This window comes from Musca domestica, unplaced genomic scaffold, assembly GCF_030504385.1.
Source record: "Musca domestica strain aabys unplaced genomic scaffold, Musca_domestica.polishedcontigs.V.1.1 31, whole genome shotgun sequence".
NCBI lineage: Eukaryota > Metazoa > Arthropoda > Insecta > Diptera > Muscidae > Musca > Musca domestica.
Window position 1 is genome coordinate 9,018,020 of NW_026712309.1, and position 20,288 is coordinate 9,038,307.

A 20,288-nucleotide genomic window follows, 5' to 3' on the forward strand; every position below is an offset into this window, starting at 1 on the left:
AATGAGCTCGGGGTAAAGCCATTGAAATTTAAAAAAGTGCAAGAACTTATACCTCAACAGAAAGAAAATAGACTCAAAAGAGCTAATGAGTTGCTCAGCTTGGCCGATAGTGACGAAGTGCCGAATTTGGTTTTCTCCGATGAGAAAACATTCGTTGTCCAGCAGTTTGTGAACAACAAAATGATCGTGTTTACTTGCCAAAGAGGTCAGCTGAAAAAGTGCACCTTCTGTTGGTCACCAGAACTCAAGCGCCGGCTATGGTGATGGTGTGGGCCGCCATAACAGTCGATGTTCGCCCTCCACTCGTATTAATCGACCGTGGCATCAGAATAAATGCCGAATATTATCGCGAAAATATTCTGAGGGGTGGGCACGCAAATATTTTGGCCGCAGACCTTGGAAATTCCAACAGGACTCAGCACCATCGCACTCAGCACGCGCCACCCTAGAACGGTTACAATTTCCAGCGCATAACAGCCACCAAAATCTCCGGATACCAATCCGTTGGACTATTGTGTCTGGAGTGTTTGGAAAGCAAGGTTGGCACTAAAAAATACCAAAGTGTCGATCACCTCAAACGAGCGCTATGCCGGGAATGGGCCAAAATACTGCAGACCAACATTCAAGCAGCGTGTGACGGTTTCATTGGCCGTTTGAAGGTCATAATTCGTGCCAAAGGTGACCAATTCGAACAAATCTAAACTTATTCTAAAATATGATGCTATTTCCGACATTTTTGCTTTCATTCAATAAAATTAAAAAAAGTGAAAAAGCAGTTACATGGGGGGCTAACGATATCGTAGACCTATATAGATAATTCTCTTCCAAGGGACAAAGTACTCACAATGAACTCCTCGTGTGAAATTTCAGACAATTCCATTGAAAAATGTGGCTGAAATCATCAATATACCGAATACCGGGGGGTACCGTTATATGGGGGATATACGATGTCGTGGACCTATATAGACAACTCTCTTTCAGGGGGCAAAGTACTCAAAAAACTCCTTGTGTAGAATTTCAGACAATTCCGTTGAAAAATGTGTCTAAAATCATCAAAATACCGAATATCGCGGGGTACCATTATATGGGGGCTATACGATATCGTGGATCTATATAGATAATTCTTTTCCGAGGTATAAAATACCCACAAGGTACTCCTTGTATGGATTTTCAGACAATTTCGTTGAAAATTGTGGGTAAAATCATCAAAATTCCGAATTATGGGGGTGTACGATATCGTGGACCTATGTAGATAATTATCTTCCAAGGGATAAAGTACCCACAAAGAACTCCTTGTGTGGATTATCAGACAATTCCATTGAAAAATGTGGCTAAAATCAACAAAATACCGAATATCGGAGGGTACCGTTATATGGGGGCTATACGATATCGTGGACCTATATGGAACCCGGTGCGCTTCGCTACCCCTTTTGATTTTATATGCATTCAAAATTTTATTTAGGAATATATGTTGGATAAAAAAAAATTAAAAAAAAAATTTTGCTCTACTTTAATGCGTTAATAAACAAAACCATTAGAAAAGCAGTAACATGACATGCATACACGAAGGATTTGTCCTTCGTATTTATTTATTTCATAGCAAATACCAAGTGTGCAGGAAACTGCAATTTTTTGAAGTTGATTGGCATTTCTATTGCAATTAGTGAATTCGAGATAACAACATACTTCGCCGTAATAAGCGTATTTCAAATAAATTATTGTGTTGTTTTTTAGTGTTAGCCCAAGGCGTTGTGGGTCAATAGTTCTTATTAAAATCATATCCCAATCTGATCCGATTTAAATATAATTTTAAAAAATTTACTTTTACATCAATTTCCGCTACAACTTAATTATTTCATTAAAATTGGTGCGTCAAATATGTGAAATCGGCCGACAATATATATATGGGAGCTATATCCAAATCTTAACTAATTTCCAATTAATTTGCCACATATATTATTGTAACCAAATTTCGCCACACATTCTGAATTTCATTGGTATCGGTCATATATATCATATTTGGTGCATAACATGTATGAAATCGGCCGAAATATATATATATATATATATATATATATATATAGTTTTGTCCCGGACGAGTCCCAAATTTATAGAGTTTTATCCCGGTTGAGCCCTCAAATTTATAGTTTAATCTATTAATTAATGTTCTTTATTCCCAAATCTGTGGCATTCACTAATTCCTTCGCTTCACAATAAAAGTCACAGTTTTATATTTAATTCGTATAATTATAGATTTGGAATTAATGTTTATTTTAAAAGTAAATGGATTTAATAAAAGTGAATGAACAATGAATAAATGTAACTAAGCGCCGTCGTTGTACGTCTTTACAGTTCCGCGTCTTCGTATGAACTAACTTCAAGTATGAGTATGATGTATGAGCATACCCTAATTTTCTCATCCCACATCTCGGCCATCCTGCAAGTCATTAGGATTTCCAATATCCTCAAGGTCATCTTCTATGCTATAATGCTTTGGCCACGGTTTCATAAACTCGGCACAGGTTGTAGTTTGTTTCGGCCCTTCGTTAATACCTTCCTTTATAACGTCGTAGGTGTCCTTTGGTTTACTTCTCATAACTTTATAAGGACCTAAGTATTTTGCCTTAAGCTTCAAGCCACCACCAAGTTGAGTTCTTTTTATGGCTACAAGGTCGCCAACATTGTATTTGTGTGGTGTTTTGCGCTTCTGATCGTAGTACTTTTTGTTCTCATCCTGAACGGCTAAAATTTGAAGTTTCGCTGATTGCCGTATTTGATTTCGTTGTTCGTCATAGCATAAAAACATTTCTTGCTCAAGCAACTCCTTTAGCCTTTCGTCTTGTTTAGTTCTCATTCGCTTTCCAACCAACATTTCGAAGGGTGTGCGTCCTACACTTCTTTGATACGTTGAGTTAATTACCCTTTGAACGTTCCCCACATGTTTATACCACTTGCTAGGTTCTTCGACACTTAACTTCGACAAAACTGACGTAATGACACTGTTGAGCCTTTCTATTTGGCCGTTTGCACGAGGAAGTCCAGTTGTAATTTTGATATGATTTATTTTTTCTTCGTCGCAATAGGTTTTGAAATCTTCGCTCGTAAACGCTGAGCCACGATCGGACACGATTTGAAAAGGATTGCCAAACGTAATACTTTGCAATTCTAGTCTCGCGATTGCATCCTTGGCGGAAGTAGTCTTCGTTGGATACAGCCAACAAAATTTGGTGAAGGCATCAATCACGGCAAATATGTGATTATAATTCTTGTTTGTCGTTTCCAGTGGTCCAAGATAGTCAATATGGTAAGTGTGCAATGGCGTATCTCCTTTCGGCAGAGGGTTTAATTCTCCTTCCTGTTTTCCACGCTTTCGGCCAGTTATCACACAAGCAACACAATTCATTACAAGTCTGTGAATTTTATCTTCAAGCTTCGGGATGTAGTATTCCTTATCGATCAGCTCTTTAGTCTTCTTTATGGAGAAGTGTCCCCTTTCATGAGCATTTTTTATTATCTCGTTTTGCATACCCTTTGGGATCACTAAAAGTTCACAATCGTTTTCAATCTTGTACAATATACCACATTTTACAAAATATCCCTTATAACTAGGCTTTTCCTTTAAGATTTCTTGAATTGCGCAGAGTTCTTCGTCCATCTCTTGCAGTCGTCTTATACGTTCCACTAAACCAACATCGTGAATAACCATTATCGGGTATCGACTTAGGGCATCTACATGCTTCATCTGTGTACCAGGTCGATGTTCTACTACGAAGTCGTACTCTTGTAAAAACAGGATCCATCTTGCTACTCTTGTACTTAAATCTTTTTTATCCAGTGTTTTCGTAAAAGCATTGCAGTCGGTCATCAATTTAAATTTTTTACCAATGAGATAAACTCGAAACTTCTTCAATGCCTCGATGACAGCAAGTACCTCCAACTCGTAACTTGTGTATTTCCTTTCAGCGTCAGTGGTTTTCCGGCTCATGTAGTAGACAGGATGTAAAAGGTTGTCGTCTGGAGATTTTTGCAATAATACTGCACCATAGCCATCAATAGATGCATCTGTATGTACCTCAGTTTCAAAGTTCTCGTTGTATATGTTTAGTACTGGTTCGTTAATCATGCACTGCTTGAGTTTATTAAAGGCTAATTTTTGTTCATTACCGAATTCAAACTTTACATTTCCTTTTCGCAGATCGTTGAGTGGCTTGGCTATCAGCGCAAAATTCGGTATGAATTTCCTAAAATATCCGACGAGTCCTAGAAAGCTTTCAAGTTGTTTCAGATTCTGTGGTTGTGGAAAATTTACCACGGCTTTCGTTTTGTCTGTACCAGGTGAAATTTTTCTGTTTTCAATGATGTTACCTAGAAATTGAATTCTTTTCTTTAGGAAACTGCACTTTCTGAGATTGATGTCCAATCCATAGTCTCTACAGGTACCCAATACTCTTTGAAGATTTATAACAGCCTCTTCGTAATTACTTGCTGGTATTATGACGTCGTCGACGTATGGTAAAGCAACACCTTCTCTATTCAACTCTCGGAAAATTGCATTTATGTGACGTTGGAACACGGCCGGCGAGTTAGAAAGACCGAAAGGAACCTTTCGAAATTGGTACTGCCCGTTGTGCGTCACAAACGACGTATACTTTCTGATTTCCTCGTTGACTGGTACGTGAAAAAATCCATTTCTTAAGTCGATCGTGCTGAATATAACGGCGTTTTGCAAGCGATCTAGTTGATCTTCGATTAGCGGCAACGGGTAGTGATCCTTTACTATCACCTTGTTTATTCTTCGATAATCAACACATAATCCACTCGTCGAATCGCGTTTCTTCACCAAAACGATTGGACTGCAAAATTCTGAATCTGAATGCTCAATAATACCTTCATCCAACCAGTTATCAATTTGATTTTCTACTACAGTTCTCTCCTGTAGTGGTAGTCGTCTGGGATTGCAAAATATTGGTGATTCATCTTTGAGCACGAGCCTCATTTCCACGTTCGTAGTTTTACTTTTGCTGGGCTTATATGCCTGAACCATCTTCCTTACTTTTCTCACCATTTCGTTATCAGCAGAGGTGTCAATGTCTAAATCAATTTCCTTATAATCGTCACAAACTTCCATAACCATTATTCTGTGCTCCTCGTCTTCTTCTTGTACTACGTCTTTTATCTTCTCGATCTTCAGACGGTCCGGAGAAATTATTATTCTGGCTTGGCTACAGATATCGGTTCCTATTATTATCTCAACGTCGCTACATGTATTTGGAACAACATGAAATTTCATAACGTATTCTTCGTTCTCCAATAAAATCTTGTAATCAAAATTTCCTAATGGCTTAACTTTATTTCCCTTGGCGTCCTTTCCAAATCCTACTAGGTGGAAATTTGATTCAGTTAGCTTCGGATTTTTGAGAAGATTGTACACTTTCTTGGATACGACATTAAATTTGCTGCCGGTGTCAAATAACGCTGACCAACTTTGATCTCCGAATTTTATTTCTTTTCTCATTATATCATGTGATACCAATCGTCGTATATTTGAAGTTTGATGTTTTAAAGGACAGTCTTTGGAAATATGACCAAAATTATTACAATTGAAACACTTGATACCTTTTGATTTGTCTCTACAGGCTTGCGATGTATGGCCTTTGACCCCACAATTGAAACATAACATGTCTTTTCTTGTATTCTTCATATTTTGCTTAGTAGCGTTGAACGTGTTGTGTTTTGCTTCAACGGCGTTTCTTTGCTTCATCCACATGGTCTCGTAACATTTTAGTTTCGCCTTAAACTCTTTCAAACTTGTTGCACCATAGAGGACCGTTTTGTTTGAAGTCGAATCTCGTATACCATCTATCACGTATTGCATTAAAGCACTGTCTTCCACTGATCCACGCGAAGCAAGCTCTTTCATGTTCAAAAAGTATTCGTGAACATTCTCGTCTTTCGCAATTTTACGTTCCGCAAGTAGTGTATGTAGTTGTGCGCTATTCAAGTTCGTTCCGAATTCGTCAATAAGAGATTCCTTAAGTTTCTGCCATGATGTAATTCCTCGTTCACTTGATACAAAAAGTTTAGCAAGACCTTCCAATGATTTCTTACGTACATCTGTAAATCATCCCAGCCCATAACGACAGCCGTTTCCTCAAATTCTTGAATCCACGATCTAATCGACAAGATTCCACTGCCATCGAATGGTCTAACTGATTCCTCAATATCGCGAAAATTCATTGTAAATCTTGATGCATTATAAGTCGTTGCATACTGCGTCATTCTGAATTTGTTATTATCATTTCTGTTTATATTTTTATGTTCGTATGTTTGTTTGAATGAATTTACTCCTTTTTCTACGGTTGTTCTAGTTTTCTTCATGGCATCGAATGTTGTAGCATACCTTGATGCGCCCACGTAAACTTCATTATTGCTGCTAGCATCTTCATTATCGTCGTTATAAACTTCATTGTAGTCATCACCTTCATCGTTGCTCTGCTTTGGCACTATTGTTCGATCTTTCGTCTCACTCGTTTCGGAAACTGCGTCTTCGTCGGGGTCGTCTTCATCAGTTTGGCAATCGTCGTCTATGTTCGAAGAGTTCAACAGGCAACCTTTTTTCAAATTTGTAAATATGTATGGGAACAAGTCGTTAACGTTGTATGCAATTCCCAACATGTTGCAGATTGATACCAGGTCTCCTGCGCTCAAATTCTGTCGAACGTATTCTGCCTTCGCCTTATACTCATCCGTCGTTTCGTCATATTCAAAGCCATCAAATTGTCGAAGTCGTCCTCTATTTCCCCGATCTCCTTCGTTACCATACACAAACTTATGCAAAGCAACAACAACTGTTCGTTTGGCACCAGCCAAATTATGGCGAATCGTTGCAAAATCACCAAGTGCAACCATTTTGACCGTTATTCTGTTTCTTTACCTTGGGTTTTTCCCAAGTACAGTTTTTCCTTTCGTCGTTTTTTTTTTTTTATTCTCTACTTCGTTGCGTCCTTTTTTGTTCGTCGTTTTTATTAATTCCATTACAAAAACTTCTCTTTGTACTTTGATCGTCGTTTACGTCGTTTTTACTCGAACGCATACATATTCACTTTGTTCGTTACTTTTTCCGTCAAAATCCAATACTACTGATTTCTCCGGGATTAGTGGCGTCTTCTTTGGTTATCTCGAACTGACCAACGTCGTTTTGGTTCATTTTATCCGGGTTGAGCCCCCAAATTTATAGTTTTGTCCCGGACGAGTCCCAAATTTATAGAGTTTTATCCCGGTTGAGCCCTCAAATTTATAGTTTAATCTATTAATTAATGTTCTTTGTTCCCAAATCTGTGGCATTCACTAATTCCTTCGCTTCACAATAAAAGTCACAGTTTTATATTTAATTCGTATAATTATAGATTTGGAACTAATGTTTATTTTAAAAGTAAATGGATTTAATAAAAGTGAATGAACAATGAATAAATGTAACTAAGCGCCGTCGTTGTACGTCTTTACAGTTCCGCGTCTTCGTATGAACTAACTTCAAGTATGAGTATGATGTATGAGCATACCCTAATTTTCTCATCCCACATATATATATATATATATATATATATATATATATATATATATATATATATATATATATATATATATATATATATATATATATATATATATATATATATATATATATATATATATATATATATATATATATATATATATATATATGTTAGCTATATCCAAACCTCAACTGATTTCAATATAATTTGGCAATTTTTTCTGGTGCCAGATTTTGTCTCTCTCGCTTTGGGTGCATCAAATATGTGAAATCGGCTGAGTATATATATGGGAGCTATAATCAAATCTGAGTGTATTTGAATATAATTTGTCAAATTTATTTTTGTACCAAATTTAGCCACTCATGCCGAATTTCATTGGAATCGGAAATACGTATCGTGTTTTGTGCATCAAATATGTGAAATCGGTCGAAAATCTGAATCTGAACCGATTTTAATATAATTTGACTAATTTATTTTCTAATCAAAATCCCGTTACATATTCCAAATTTCTTTGGAATCGAACATACATATCGTGTATGGTGCATAAAATACATGAAATCGGTCGAAAATATATATGAGAGCTATATCCAAATCTGAACCGATTTTAATATAATTTGACAAATGTATATTTGTTTTAATTTCCGTTACACATTCAAATTTTCATTAAAATTAGAGATACATAGCGTGTTTGGTGTATCAAATATGTGAAATCGGTCGAAAATATATATGGGAGCTATATCCAAATCTGAACCGATTTCAGTTTAATTTGACAAAATCATTTTGGCTCCCAATTCCGTTACTTATTTTAAATTTCATTACAATTGGAAATACATATCGTGTTTGGTCCACCAAATACATGAAATCGGCCGAAAATGTATATGGGAGCTATATCCAAATCTGAACCGATTTCAATATAATTTGGGAAATCAATTTTTTAGATAAAATCTATCACACGTTTCAAATTTCATTGAAATTGGGGATACAGAGCGTGTTTGCTGCATTAAATGCTTGAAATCGGCCGAAAATATATATGGGTGCTATATCCAAATCTGAACTGATTTCAATATAATTTGACAAATTTATTTTCGGATCAAATCCCGTTACACATTCCAAATTTCATTGCAATCGAACATTCATATTGTGTTTGAGGCATCAAATGAACGAAATCGGTCGAAAATATATATGGGAGCTATATCCAAATCTGAACCGATTACAATTTAATTTGGCAAACTTATTTTTGTTCCAAATTCCGTTACGTATTCCAAATTTGGAGACTGTATCTTCAACCAATCAATAGATATGTGCATATAAAATCTAAATTTTTGGGAGGTACCTCCGATTCTGATGCTATATCTCCAGTTCCAAGTGGAAATTCAAAAATGTATATAGCTATGTTACTTTCAGGCGATGTTGTAGTATATATGGAAATTTTCAGGAAAATCTATTCAGCGGTTTTCGAGTCCATAAATTACAAACAAACATACAAACATTTTCCTCTTTTATAGATATAGACTAGCTGAGCCCGACGCGTTTCGCTACTCCTTTCGCTTTTATATGCATTCAAATTTTAATATATGAATATTTGTTGGTTAAAAAATATAAATAAATCAAAATTAAAAAATTTAAAACCGTTATTATTATAACGCGTAAACATGCCAGGAACAGCTGACAATGAGAAAATCAGGAACATGCTAAATTTAGTCCGCACACACGAAGGGATTGTTCTTCGGATTTATTAATTTCATAGCAAATGATAAGCGTGTCGGAAACTGCAATCTTTTGAATTGAAAGGCATTTCTGTTGAAGTTAGAGAATTCGAGGTAGCAACATACTTCCCCGTAATAATCATACCCTCAATTAAATTTTTGTGTAGTTTTTATACTATCCACCATAGTATGGAGGGTATATTAAGTTTGTCATTCCGTTTGTAACACCTCGAAACATATATTTTAGACCCTACAAAGTATATGTATTCTTGTTCAGCATAAAATTCTATGTCGTTTTTGCGTCTGTGGAAATCACTCTAGCTTCCGAATGAAATAAAGTAGGTTGATAAAATTTGACTCAAATGTATATTATGTCTGCAGGACTTTTGGTATTGAAAATGGACCATGTAGGTTCGAGTTTTGGTACAGCCCCCATGTAACGGAACCTCCCGATATTCGGTACTTTGATGATTTTGGAGACATTATTCGCCGGAATTGGTTCAAATTTGGTATTTGAAGGTCGTAATGCATACTACAGCCTATGACAGAAGACTGTCTGTGCAGGTCCACGTCTTCGTATACATTCGGTATTTTTAAGATTTTAACACAATTTTTAACGGATTTTAGTTTTTTGAAAAGTGCCAAATTCGTTCCAAATGGTGGAGGGCATTCAAAGTTCGGCCCGGCCGAATTTACAGCTATTTTACTTGTTTACTGTTAGCCTTATACCATTGCAAAGGCTTCTTAATAAAATCATATTCCAATCTGAAACGATTTCAATATAATTTGACAAAATTTACATTTACACCAAATTCAGTCACACCTTCAATATTTCATTGAAATTGAAGGTACATACCGTGTTTGGTGCACACAATATGCAAAATCGGCCGAGAAAATATATGGGAGCTATATTCAAATTTTAACCAATTTCTAATTAATTTGTCAAATTTATTATTGTATCCAAATTCCGCCACACATTCTGAATTTTTATTAGAATCGGACATACATATGGTATTTGGTGCATAACATTCATGAGATGGGCCGAAAAATATTTATGGGAAATGTATCCAAACCTCAACCGATTTCAATATAATGTGGTAAATTTGTTTTTGTACCAAATTTAGTCACTCATGCCGAATTTCATTGGAATCGGACATACGTATCGTGTTTGGTGCATCAAATATGTGAAATCGGACGAAAATGTATATGAGAGCAATATCCAAATCAGAACCGATTTCCATATAAAATGGCAAATATATTGTTTAATCAAATCCCGTCACACATTTCAAATTTCATTGCAATCGAACATACACAGCGTGTTTAATGCATCAAATACACGAAATCGGGCGAAAATATATATGAGAGCAATATCCAAATCAGAACCGATTTCCATATAAAATGGCAAATGTATTGTCTAATCAAATCCCGTCATTTATTCCAAATTTGGAGAATGTATCTGTAATCGATCAATAGATATGTGCATATAAAATCCAATTTTTTGGGAGGTACCACCGATTCTGATGCTATATCTCCAGTTCCGAGTGGAATTTCAAAAAAATATATAGCCTATGTTACTTTCAGGCCATGTTGTAGTATACTTGGAAATTTTCAGGAAAATCTGTTCAGCGGTTTTCGAGTCCATAAGTTACAAACAAACAAACATACAAACAAACAAATGTGTGCAAAATTTTAGCCTTCTATCTCAATTCGTTCGAAAGATATCGTGATTACAACAGACATGCAGACAGACGGACACCGTTAAATCGACTTAGAATTTTACGCTGTTCAAGAATATATATCTTGTTGGGTCTGACATGAGTATTTCGAGGAGTTACAAATGGAATGACAAAGTTAATATACCCTCCATAGTATGGTGGAGGGTATAAAAATTATGTCGTTTGACTTTGTTGCAGTTTTTATATCTCACCCTGTATATAGAAGATAATGACTGGACTAAATGTAACTAAATACCCATGGCAAAAAATTCAATACATGTTCACGTACCGGTTGATTTAAAATGTTTTAAAAGCCCGATCCTATTTTTTAGCCATAATTTGAGAGCTATAAAACTAAATTTTCCATTCAAATAAGCTGTAATTTGGAATTTGTGTTGTTTAGAATATCGTCCCATTTGAAGAGGGCACTACACCTCCCGATATTCAGTATTTTGATGATTTCAGCAACATTATTCACCGGAATCGTTGCAAATTTCGTACTGGAAGATCCTAATGAGTACTACAGCCTATGCCAAAATTTTTTGTATGCAGATCCAAGACCTCGTATAGCCCCCATATAACGGTACCTCCCGATATTCAGTATTTTGATGATTTCAGCAACATTATTCACCGGAATAGTTTCAAATTTCTTACTGGGAGATCCTAATGGGTACTACGACAGAAAATTGTTTGTGCAGGTTCAAATCTTCGTATAGCCTCCATATAACGGTAACTGTCGATATTCTGTATTTTGACTATTCACCGGAATTATTTCAAATTTGGTATTCTTAAGTTTGTTATGGGTACTACAGCCTATGACAAAAATTGTTATATGTAGGTCCACGTCTTCGTATAGCTCTTATACAACGGTACCTCCCGATCGGTATTTTAACGATTTCAGTAAAATTATCCACCGGAATCATTTCAAATTTCGTATTGGAAGTTCCTAATGGGTACTACAGCCTATGACAAACATTTTTGTATGCAGGTCCAAGTCTTCGTATAGCCCCCATATGACGATACATCAAGATGTTTGGTATTTTGTTGATTTCAGCAACATTATTCACAGGAATTGTATCAAATTTCGTACTGGAAGATCCTAATGGGTACTACAACCAAAGACAGAAAGTTGTCCGTGCACGTCCACGTCTTCTGTACCTCCCGATACTCCGTATTTTCATGACTTTTGCGACATTATTCACCGTAAATGTAACAACATTTGTATTTGAAGTTCGTAATAGGCACTACAGCATTACAAAAATATTAAAAGTATTTAAAGCTCGGCCCGGCCGAACTTAGCTTCTTTTTATACCCTCCACCATACTATGGAGGGTATATTAACTTTGTCATTCCGTTTGTAACTCCTCAAAATGTTCATGTCAGACCCAACAAAGTATATATATTCTTGATGAGCGTAAAATTCTAAGTCGATTTAGCGGTCTCCGTCCGTCAGTCTGCATGTTGTAATCACGCCTTCTTTCGAACGAATAGAGATAGAAGGCTAAAATTTTGCACACATGTTTATTCTTCCAGTAGGCAGGTTAAGTTCGTAAATGAGCTATGTAGATCCACGTCTTCGTATAGCCCCCATATAACGGTACCTCGCGATATTCGGTATTTTGATGATTTTATCGACATTATTCACCGGAATTGTTTTAAATTAGGTATTTGAAGTTCGAAAGAGATACTACAGTCTAAGACAGAAAATTGTCTGTGCAGGTCCACGTCATCATCTAGCTCCCATATTCGGTATTTTGATGATTTTAGCGACATTATTAAGCGGAATCGTTTCAAATTTGTTATTTGAAGTTCGAAAGGAATACTACAGCCTAAGACAGATAATTGTCTGTGTAGGTCCACGTCTTCGTATAGCCCCTATATAACGATACCTCCCTATATTCGGTATTTTGATGATTTTAGCGACATTATTTTCCGGAATTGTTTCAAATTTGGTATTTGAAGTTCGTGATTGATAGAATGATGTTAGTCTGTGACAGAAAATTGTCTATGCAGGTCCTGGTCTTCGTTTAGGCCCCATATATCAGTACCTCCCTAAATTCGGTATTTTGACGTGTTTAGGTACAATACCCACCGAAATTGTTTGAGATTTCGTATTTGAACTTCGTAATGGGTGCTACAGCCTATGACAAAAAATTGGCTTTGAAGGTCCAGGCCTTCGTATAGCTCCGATATAAAGACACCTCCCTATCTACGGTATATTAATGATTTTAGCTAAATTATTCACCCTTTATTTCAAGTTTCGAATTTGAATATGGTAATGGCTTATGACAAATAATGCCCATGTAGACCCCAATATAACGGCTATATTCTTATAGACCCCAATATAACGGCTATATTCGGTATTTTTAAGAGTTTAACAGAATTTTTAACAGATTATATTTTTTGAAAATGTCCAAATTCGTTCCAAATGGTGGAGGCTTTTCAAAGTTCGGCCTGGCTAAACTTACTGCTTTTTAACTTGTTCAATATCCATTTATCCGCCAATAGGTAGACATCACTATCGGCCAAAATATGTATATATATTGAAATACACCTTTATTGACGGATAAGTGAACATGTTTTTATAATAAAAGAGAATAGCGGGGCTACATAGTGTTGATGAGAGGGATTTGTTAAACAGGGATCTTCTTAATACAGTCCACATTAAATATGGTAAGAACATGTGGCGAGCAGACCTACAAGTTAGAAATAAATAATATAGAATTTTCAATCGCTGCATATGTTATGATTAATGTGACCATTTATATTTTTCGTCAGAGCGGGACGCCTGCGGAATTTTGTAAAAAAAAATTATGCATTTAAAAACAAATTTTATTCAAAAACGGAGAGAATACGTATAAATCTAATTTATGAAATTAATCTTATGTCTAAGTATTTGTTTTATATTTGTCAGCAGAGCAAATTAGTTTTAAAATATCGGGTCTAGTTTTCAAGTAGCTGATTACATTGTTTGTTGATGTTAGTCTTAGTAATTAAAATAGCTTTTAAAACTGTCACACTTAACTGCATTTTTTCACTTGTCCATATTTTATTCATTAGGGAAAAAACTCTTTCGACAGGTGCGTTACTTCCAGGCATACATAAAACATACTCAATAATTGTGCGAAAGTTTGTGCAGTTGAGATTATTAGCACGGAAGTGTTTAAACAGCTCCACCCAACGGTCTTCAGTAGCAACATTCTCATCGTTCCAGCTTTTGATTTTTTCAACTGTGACGTAACTGGAAATAAGCGAAAACTCATCGAACACCTCCGTATCTTGGCTACTGCTAAGAAATCTTTGTGTGATCAGCAAATCCGTCACATTCTATACGTCTTCCCAAGTAGGGACTTTTCTCAAATTAGACCATTCAAATACTGCTAGTTGTGCATTGAACTGGCACCACTGTTCCAAGTATTCTTTACTTGTCTTATAAAAATCCGCTGCCGCAGTTTTCACATTCTGCTCATCAACAGCAACGTCAGTTTTTTGTAATTTTACCAGTAGATTGCGGACGGAATGAGGAAGGAAAATCGAATTCTCTTTAAGTTCTAAGTTATATCGGAGACGATTAATTTCATTCGCAGACTCTATTGCGACACGTTTTGTCCCTCGATTTTCAACACGGCTTGATGAAAAATCGCTGTCTGTGCGTGCAAAAAATATAACCACAATTCATAGCTGGGATTTTCGAAAAACGTTTTTAAAATAGTAGGGCATTTATCTATGCTCAGAAAATAGGTTTTCAAAGGCTGAAACATTTTTAAAATTCTCTCAAGCGCCGGCATTAAAGCAAGCCACCTTGTTTTACTGTAGCCCAACAGTTTCTGATACTCTATGTCGGTGGAATCACAGAACTCTTTCAGAACTTCTACCCGAATGCTGTAGATGTAGAAGAATGAATAAATTTTCACAATGATGCAATTGAAGTCAACAGGGAGACAATCTGCGGCTGTTTTGATAGCATTATGAAATATATGGGCTCCACACCCAATCCCAATGAGCTGCCTTCCGACGGATAGGTTCAATTTCGCGTAAACATTATTTATCCCTTTTCTATTCTTTCCTCCGAAATTGCAGTTTGTATTGTCTGCACAAAATGCCACAATTTTCTTATTCAAATCATTGAAGATAATACTTCTTTCAAATAATCCACAATTATATCAGATGATTCGCCTGGCTGCTTTTGAAACTCTAAAATCCTGACTCTCACGCCTTCGTATGGTACAAAATAGCGAACTAAAACAGGGAATAATTTTATTGAGCCATGATTGGAAGCATCGGTTAATAAAGATATGCAGTGGGCTTCGTGAAGGTGTTCTTTCAATTCGTCCATCACCATAGGTGCCAGCACATTTACAACTATAGCTTGTGATTTTGTACGGGCACATCTAAATTTTTGCTCAAAACATGTTTGTATTAGATTGGAAGCACAGTCATTCGAACGAAAACTGTGGATTTCTTGCACTGTGTGGTACGCCCACGCACCCTCCGCTGCAGCTATATCCAAGTGTTTGGAAGTCGCCAAATTTGTTCTTTTAAAAAAAGAAAGCATTGACGAGCTTGAAGCGGCAGCCTGATCAGAAAGCTTGTGTTTTTCCGATTTTAAATGCTTCTCAATATCACTGGCACCACCATGTCCAACACTAAAATCAGTACGACATTTTTCACACGTAACGTCTGATTCACCATTTCTTTGTTTTATAAATGGACTAGCTGGCCCGGTCCGCGTTGCCGGCCAGTAGTTTTTGTCTATTATGCATATTTGTCAAAGCATAATTATTCACAGATATGACTGATATAAGTGTTCCCGTACTGGTCGATTAAAAGTGTTTTAAAATACCTGTACCCATATTTAAGCCGTGGGCTTCAAAGGTGTGGATGTGCTATTATATATGTGCTAGTATATATCAATCTTATCCCCATGTAAAGGATCAAATTAATTTTTAGTATGATAAAAATCGTAGCAAAATTTTCCAGTCAAATGAGCAGTAATTTAGAATTTGCTGTATTTTGTACACCTCATAATTGAGCGCTGAATGAATTAAGAATAGCCAAAGTTAAATAGAGACCAAATCAAAAATTTAACAGAACAACATAGCATGTCAAACTGAAAAAAAATTTCGCGTGATTTAAATGAGTAAAAATAGTTTTATCCACCATATCTTCTATATATATAAATGAAAGTTGTGTTAGTTACTACGCTTATAACTTAAGAACCGCTGAACTGATTTTAATGATTCATACAAATTCGGAATTGTCTCTTATCCGAAAAGGATAATATCCAAAAAAATCGCGTAAAAATGTGATATGTTAACATTTTCATTTTGACTTTTGAAATGTACAATAGTAATGTTTTATTTTGCATGCTTTTTTCCATTTTGAGTTACTTTTTTCTAATGTACATTTGTAGTGTTTTTTATATTTTATTTTTGAATTCGAATATTAATACCAATTTATTTAATTCACTTGATTTCTTGAGAACTGAAATTGATAACGGGTTACATGGAAGTGTAGTACCGAATTATGTGGTGGCGAAACGGAATAGCTGATACCGAAATAATTTAATGCGGTCACACCAAAGTTAAAAGAAAATTACTTTTTCAAAATCGTTAAAAAGAAACACGAAAAAAGAGATCTCATTGCAACAATTGTCAAAACGGGAAAATATCGAAAAAAAATTCCAATGGAATTGAATTTTAAAATAAAAGTACATTCTATTGACAAACTTTGTAAGGATCTTTAAACAGTTGCTGTAAAAAATCAGCGAACAAGTTAAAGATTTTTTCAATTTGTTATTCTTCTTTTGTCAATTTTTTTCAATTTGTAATATCATATTGAATTCAGTGGATTTTTTGTGAACAAAATAAAGAATAATTTTTCACTATATACAATTTTTCACCAAAAAAATGAAATAAGTGCGAAATACGATGGTAACTGACATCTACCTTTCAACTCCAGGGCCTACATCGTGCTTCAGCTGGAAGATGCGCAGACATTTAAACAAACAAAAATGACCGAAAAAGACTAATGGGGCTTATTTCAAAGCGTGGACCTACTTCTTTCATGTGACAATAATCCGTCCAATGAGAGCTCAAAATGCAAAAATTTTTGGGAGTACAATCAGTAAAATACCAAATATAAAGGGTGCAAAATAGTAGAGCGAATGGGACTTTTAGTAAGAAAAGGATTTCTATCCTTCCAAAAATTCTGCCTGAACATTTAAGATACCTTAAATCGCTTTAGCAGGTCATGATATCGATCATAAATAATCATCGTATGATTTAAGCCATTTTTGGAGTCTTCGCCATTTTCTTCTATTTTTGGCCCTTATTTGGCATCTTTGTTTCTAAGGGGGGTAGAGAACCTCTTCGCATAAAATTTTCGGAGTAGGGCCCATATTGGTCTTGACCACTAAAAAATTTTATTTATGCTACCCTGGGGTAAGGAACCATCGTACAGATAATTGCCACATAGAAATTTATTCATGTAAAGTCCCCACATTGGAGTATCCCCAAGTCCACTTTCATATCTAATGTGTGGTCAGAAAAGAAAAAATTGTATTCTATTGAATTTGTAACCCCCAAGAGAATATTGGTTGGGAACGTAGATTTGGGATATACATCTATATGAAATAAATTGTGAATACATGAACAAATTACAAATATAAGAAAGTAGCACGGGACCGAATATTTGTTGAATCGTCATTAAATTATACTATGATGAAAAATATGGACTCCAACTTACAATTTAAATGGCAAATAAAATTAATTCCCATCTTACGGTAATGGATGTAAAATAGCTATATTTTTGATTTGGCCTCTATTTGTCATCTTGGATTATAAGGGGTGAAGAAAGTTTTCAATGTAGGTCGATGTTTCGCATTTTACCATATTTCAAAGGATTTGGCTAAAAATGAGTATTTGCGGATGAAAATCTTACACAAAAATTTCAACATATCTACAAATTTTAGGATTTTCTCCATGTAATAGTATCCCCTCAAGTCCACCTTTTGGTGGACAAACAGACCGACATGGTTAGGGGGACTTATGAGGACTCTAATGTACAATCTGAGGTGCTAATGGGTTCAAAAAAGTAATTAACTTTGCCTATTCTTAAATCAATTAGCCCTCAATTACGAGTTGTACAAAGTACAGTAAATTCCAAATTACTGCTCATTTGACTAAAAATTAAAAACTAATCGTCCAGTACGTGAACATTTATAACATTCATATCTTTGAATAATCATGCTTTGACAAATATGCATAATAGACAAAAACTATGGGCCGGCAAAGCGGACCGGGCCAGCTAGTTATCATATAGATGTATATCCCAAATCTACGTTTCGAACCAATATTCTCTTGAGAGTTACAAATTCAATAGAATACAAAATTTTCTTTTCTGACCACACATTATATGTGAAAGTGGACTTGGGGATACTCCAATGTGGGGACTTTACTTAAATAAATTCCTATGTGGCAATTATCTGTATGATGGTTCCCTAACCCCTTAGAGACAAAGATGCCAAATAAGGGCCAAGCAATGAAAAAAGTGGCCAAGACCCCAAAAATAGCTTAAATCATATGATGATTATATAAATATGAAATCGGGATGTACCCTTATCGTGAGTTATGATCGATATCATGACCTGCAAAAGTGATTTAAGGTATCTTGAATGTTTGTGAAGAATTTCTGGAAGGATAGAAATCCTTTTCTTACTAAGAGTCTCATTCGCTCTACTATTTTCCGTCCTTTATATTTGGTATTTTACTGATTGTACTCCCAAAGAATTTTGCATTTTGAGCTCTCATTGGACGGATTATTGTCACATCAAAGAAGTAGGTCCACGCTTTGAAATGAGCTCCATTAGGCTTTTTCTGTCATTTTTGGTTGTTTAAATGTGTTCGCATCTTCCATATGAACCACGATGTCGGCCCTATAGTTGAAAGGTAGATGTCAGTTAACATCGTATTTCGCACTTATTTCAGTTTTTTGTTGAAAAATTGTATATAGTGAAAAATTATTCTTTATTTTGTTCACAAAAAAATCCACTGAATTCAATATGATAATACAAATTAAAAAAAAAAATGCAAAAGAAGAATAACAAATTGAAAAAATCTTCAACTTGTTCGCTGATTTATTACAGCAAATGTTTAAAGACCCTTACTATTATTTTAAAATTCGATTCCACTGAAAATCTTTTCGATTTTTTCCCGATTTGAGAATTTTTGCAATGAGATCTCTTTTTCGTGATTTTTTAGCGAATTTGAAAAAGTAATTATCTTTTAATTAATAATTATCTTTCTTTTGGTGTGACCGCGTTAAATCATTTCGATATCATCTATTCCGTTTCGCCACCATATAATTCGGTATTACACTTCCATGTAACCCGCCATCAATTTCAGTTCTCAAGAAATCAAGTCAATTAAATAAATTGGTTTTATTATTCGAATTCAAAAATAAAATATAAAAAACACTACAAATGTAAATTAGAAAAAAGCCAGTCAAAATAGAAAAAAATCATGCAAAATAAAACATTACTATTGTACATTTGAAAAGTCAAAATGAAAATGTTAATATATCACATTTTTACGCGATTTTTTTGGATATTATCCTTTTCGGAGAGGAGACAACTCCGAATTTGTGTGAATCGTTAAAATCAGTCCAGCGGTTCTTAAGTTATAAGCGTAGTAACTAACACAACTTACATTTATATATATAGATACTTATTTTGCAAAGAAATGTTAAAAGTACACTTGCGTTTAGGCATTATTGTAATGTTACAATCACTAACATTGAAAATAAATTGTTTGACTTTGCTCGCCTTCTCCGACTCCGCGATGAAAAGATACCAGAACTATTTAGAGCGTCTATGCTTAGAGTACTGACAGAGTGACAGAAACTTTTTCTGTTTTTATAAGCATTTTTAATTTGGTGATTTCCCTTGTTATGCTGGAGTTAATGTCAACGACGACGCCGAAAAAGTTGAAACAGATTGAACTTTTTCGGCGTCGAATTTCTTACGGCGTTAAGATTAACTACTCTCATAAAATTTCATACGATTCAATTTTTTTGACATTTGACGCCGTCGACGACGTCGACATTAACTCCAGCATTAGCATTACAAAATCTTTCGAGTTAATTTTAATGTTAATGTTGCTTGAAAAAAACTATGCAAATAAATTATATGTTCACGGGGAAAAAAATAACTCATGTATTTTTCATCAATATCAATATCCAGTATTTTCGAAAACGGGACATTTTTGCTCACGCTGGGGACAGCGGGACAGATAACCTCAAAGCGGGACGTATGG